The sequence below is a fragment of the Penaeus monodon genome, chromosome 16 (assembly GCF_015228065.2).
Source record: "Penaeus monodon isolate SGIC_2016 chromosome 16, NSTDA_Pmon_1, whole genome shotgun sequence".
In the NCBI taxonomy this organism is placed as follows: Eukaryota; Metazoa; Arthropoda; class Malacostraca; order Decapoda; family Penaeidae; genus Penaeus; species Penaeus monodon.
The window spans coordinates 35,833,346-35,838,096 of NC_051401.1; the positions used below are offsets into that span (position 1 = coordinate 35,833,346).

At 35.5% G+C, this 4,751-nt stretch overlaps 1 protein-coding gene across 2 annotated transcripts in view; it reads left to right on the forward strand.

The window, feature by feature from the left end:
* Positions 1-4,423: 4,423 nt before the first annotated feature.
* The window catches only part of LOC119582734 (myosin heavy chain, muscle-like), a 22,041-nt gene continuing 21,713 nt past the window's right edge, over positions 4,424-4,751 (forward strand). The window contains exon 1 of one of the 2 annotated variants that reach the window (XM_037931167.1): positions 4,424-4,535. The gene's annotated coding sequence lies outside the window, so the exon portion shown is untranslated. The remainder of the gene's footprint in view (positions 4,536-4,751) is intronic. The other variant, XM_037931168.1, reaches the window with a different exon arrangement.

Sequence of the window (4,751 nt, forward strand, 5' to 3'; positions counted from 1 at the left end):
GGAAAAGGGCTGTGAGCTGGATCTGATGCTGGTATCCCTGTTCACATAATGTAACTTAAGTCCAAAATAAATTTCATGATAATGACGATATTGCCTGACAATTTGAGCAAACTGAGGAGGAATTATTAAAGTTTTTGAAATGTCTAATACTTCGAACTTAGCGACTACTGGCAAGTGTACGCGGCATGATGCCACTAATGCCCCGGTTAACTGGCGTCCAATCGCTCTCATGCCGTAATTGCCTTGGCAACAACAGCATGACGATTGCGTGTATGATCTTGGGGGAAATCTCTGCCAATGGCTGGCCAAACATTCTCAACAGGATTCAGATATGACGATTTGGATGGATGTGACACAGCGTAATCTCATGGAAAACCTGAGCTTTGTGGCGGTTTCTGACAGTCTATGCGCTACACCCGGATATTGCCTTCAGAACAGAAGGGGTCAGCATCCCTTACAGTAATTATGGCCTGTCTTAAAAAAAAAGAAAATAAATAACTAAGAAGAAAAGGACTCACTAACTACCGACCACGCCCCCTCCTCTCGCCCAGTCAGCTGTGAGGGGTGTAGCCACCGTGCATCGAATGGATCTCATTAGCTCATAGTATCCATGCACTTCAGTGCAAGCTTCCTACTTGAATTTCATAAAGCATACTGATTTTTGGTTTTGAAAGACATTTACCTGATCTTCCGTCCTGCATCTAGGGCGCCCACCTCTGGCCTTGTCTCTGATGGACTCAGTTTCTCAGTGTTACTTGGTTCGGAATTCCTATTCTTGATCTTTCGGCTGTTTATAACCCCTTAGATAAAAAGGCAATTATAAAGCTAAAAATGGTGTGTGAGATTTCCATTGTTAATATTACTATGATATGAGGCTTTAGCCATATCAACTTCGAAACACTATCCGAACACATTATTAAGCTTCATCTGCTCCAAGCTTTGAAAAAAGTACCAATCTTTCCGGATCAACTCCTAGCGATCATTTGGTTTTATCTATTCCCGAGTAAAGATATTTTCTTAGCGAATGTACCTGTATTACTGCGAAGTGATCAGATACGAACGTGATAAAACAGTGTGTCCAGAAGTAATACATTCATTTGGCTATTTAGTCGAGCACTAGCAATGTACTGCAGGGCCGATAGAGAGTCGAGGAGAAACAAAATTCTGTAAGGCTGTATCTTCAATAAACCTGTCGCCTCACCGTGCGCAGTGTATAAGGTAACTGAATGTATAAAGTGGGTAATTATTTTTTGTAAAGTATTCGAAATAACCGTTAGTGGACTATATAGTGCTCTGTATCGGTACTCGATACTCTGAAATTATACTGCTATTACCACTTTGTCAGTTATTGTCCTTCTTATAGTAGAAGCGAATATAAAATCTTTAGATTAGTGATTAGTGTGTGATAGTGTTGGCGGGGTTTCTCATCCACACTCAGACTACCGTTCTGGGCTTTTCACTTCAATGACTCACTTTTCACTTCAATCACTCAGATATGACCTGTCCCGTTGCGGAGACAGGCTATATCTGAGTGATATTATTGTACGACGTCATCATAGAAAGCCAAAACTGGGAAGAATCCTATACAGACAGATTCATTATACCACGGTGAAAATGCTGCATGACGTCTGTTAATAACATAGATAAATAAAAAGATGGAACCGATGATCGGTAAAGTCTATAGTACTTTTGTTTCCTATAATCATTATTACTAAATGTAAATTTTCTCTCTCTCTCTCTCTCTCTCTCTCTCTCTCTCTCTCTCACACACACACACACACACACACACGTTTGTGTGTGTGTGTGTGTGTGTGTGTGTGTGTGTGTGTGTGTGTGTGTGTGTGTGTGTGTGTGTGTGTGTGTGTGTGTGTGTGTGTGTGTTTATGTATGTATGTATGTATGCATTTTCTACATTTAAGGGTGCATAACACAAGGATTTCCCCTGTTTTGTATCCCAACTCTTCACAAAGCAGCCACGTGTGCTCTAACATTTCGTCGCAGATTTAGTGTCCAAGAGCGAAAGCAAAAGGAAGGCTCACTCGGGGGGAACATTCCGCCCTTATCTCCAGACTCGCGGCGAGTTGCAAGGCGCAAACGCAGTCCGTCTCAAAGGCTGCCTTTATTATCCACTGTCAAGAGAGTGTTTAAACGGTAGCAATCGGAGCGTTAACCACCAGTGTTATGCATTTCTTGTGTTAATTAAATATAGGGTTATCATCTAGGTTTATGTCGTCATTACTTAAAACGACGTGGGAATGCGGAAAAAACAAACGGCAATTTCTCACCTGTGTTTGTCTGACACATTCCACCCCCCTCCTCCACCCCCCACCCCGGCCACTCACACACCCTCGTATCGTTTCGTGCCTCATGAAGGTGATTCATGTCGCATCCACATCCAACTTTTGTAAAACCAAGAATTCTTTGCTGCCAAGAAAATGTCAAGGAGGGAAAGTTAAAGAAGACACCCCATGAAAGTACGGACCTCAGGCGGGGACAGATCATGGCAGAGAAGCACATCCGCAGTTGTATGTGCGTTTTTATCAGCATATCACTTGTTCTCTCTCTCTCTCTCTCTCTCTCTCTCTCTCTCTCTCTCTCTCTCTCTCTCTCTCTCTCTCTCTCTCTCTCTCTCTCTCTCTCTAATTTCTGACAAGAACGGTAATAATAATACATGAACAGGAATCATGATAATGATGATATAATAAATTAATTTAAACCATTACTGACTGTGTTAAAGCAATAGTAGAGAAATAATAATTATAATGATAACATTGAGAGCAAGAAAATCCTAACAAATATGATAATGACCGTGATAATAATAATAATGTTAATGATCAAAATAATCATAATGATCATAATAATAGATATGACAATAATTATAATAATAATAATAATAGTAATATTATTATTATTTATAATAAAAATAATAATAATGATAAAAATAACAAGAGGATTTATAACATTGACAATAATAGCAAAAAAAAAAAAAAAGATTATGGTAATAATAATAATAATAATAATAATAATAATAATAATAATAATAATAATAATAATAATAATAATAATAATAATAATAATAATAAAGATAATAATAATAATGATAATAATAATAAAGATAAAAATAATTATGATAATAGCGATAATGATAACGATAATTTCAATAACAATGATAATAATAATGACGATGATAATAACAATGGTAATAACAATATGATAATAATAATGATAATGATAATAATGATAATGATAATAGTAATGATAATAATGACAATAATGATGATAATAATGATAATAGTAATAATAATGATAATAATAATAATAATAATAATAATGATAATAATAAAATAGTGATAATAATAATAATAATGATAATAATAATAATAATAATAATAATTACAACAAAAACAATGATGATAATCATAATAAAGATAATAGTAATAGCAAGAACAACAACAATGATGATAATAGTGATGAAGAAGATAATAGTGATAATGATAACAATAATATTAATAACAACAGTAATGATAATGATTAAATTATAATAACTATGATAATAATAATAATAATAACTGCAATAATAATTATGAGAATAAGAATGATAATGATAATGATAATGATATTGGTAATAATAATAATAATAATGATAATAATAATAATAATAATAATAATAATAATAATAATAATAATAATAATAATAATAATAATAATTATTATTATTATTATAACAATAATGATAGTAATGATAGTAATAATGATAGTACTAATGATGATTATGATAATGATGATAATTTTGATAATGATGACGATGTGTGTGTGTGTGTGTGTGTGTGTGTGTGTGTGTGTGTGTGTGTGTGTGTGTGTGTGTGTGTGTGTGTGTGTGTGTGTGTGTGTGTGTGTGTGTGTGTAATTTATGACGATTATCATTTGTACTGACATTAATCAAAATCGTGCATAAATACCAGTACAATTGTGATACATTTAGTAAAAACTGCAGACATTAATTGTAAATCTGTCTCAATACAGCACGGATTTGCAATGCAGAGAACAAAACACATGATCTTAGTTGATCCTCGCTGTCCTTGGGGAATTCAAAATTAACTTGCGCACAGTACGATCTTGCGCATATTTTTGGAATGTGTAATAACCATTCATTAGCCAGATTCTCGTCGTTCGTATCAGCTTTACGAAGGACTGAAAGGTGGCAAAGAGAAATGAAATGCCAATATAATGATAATTATGTATCCAACCAGCATAGTTTTCATTAAAGGGTCCCAGGCCACGTCATGCCCAACCGAGTGACAAAAAGGACTCAGCTGTGACCCAAGTGTTGGGTAGGTGAGCTTCTTTTCCCTTCCCTCCCCCTGCTATATTTACCTCTTGATGTTAGAGAGGCACATTCTTGCCTGCACCCACCACCCTCCCCCACCTTACTCTTTCTCATCTATATAAAGCAAGCCCTTAATCCTCATGACCAGAAGACCTCTTCTCGTGGTTGGGACTGTAGCGCTGCGAACCTCGGTGCTGGAAAGCGCGTCGTAAGCCCTGTGTGATTTTCGTGTTTGAGAAACAAAGGCAGTGACATTGCTTTTGAAGACATCTTTGTGCTTTGATATGAAGTCTCAGTGGAATGTACTTTTATAATCTTGAAAAAGGCGCGATCGATTAAAAGCCTCAATAGATAGACTTTAAGTATCCGTAATCTTTTCCAAGATCCATCGTCAGTGAATATGGAATTGCATATTTCTAAATGA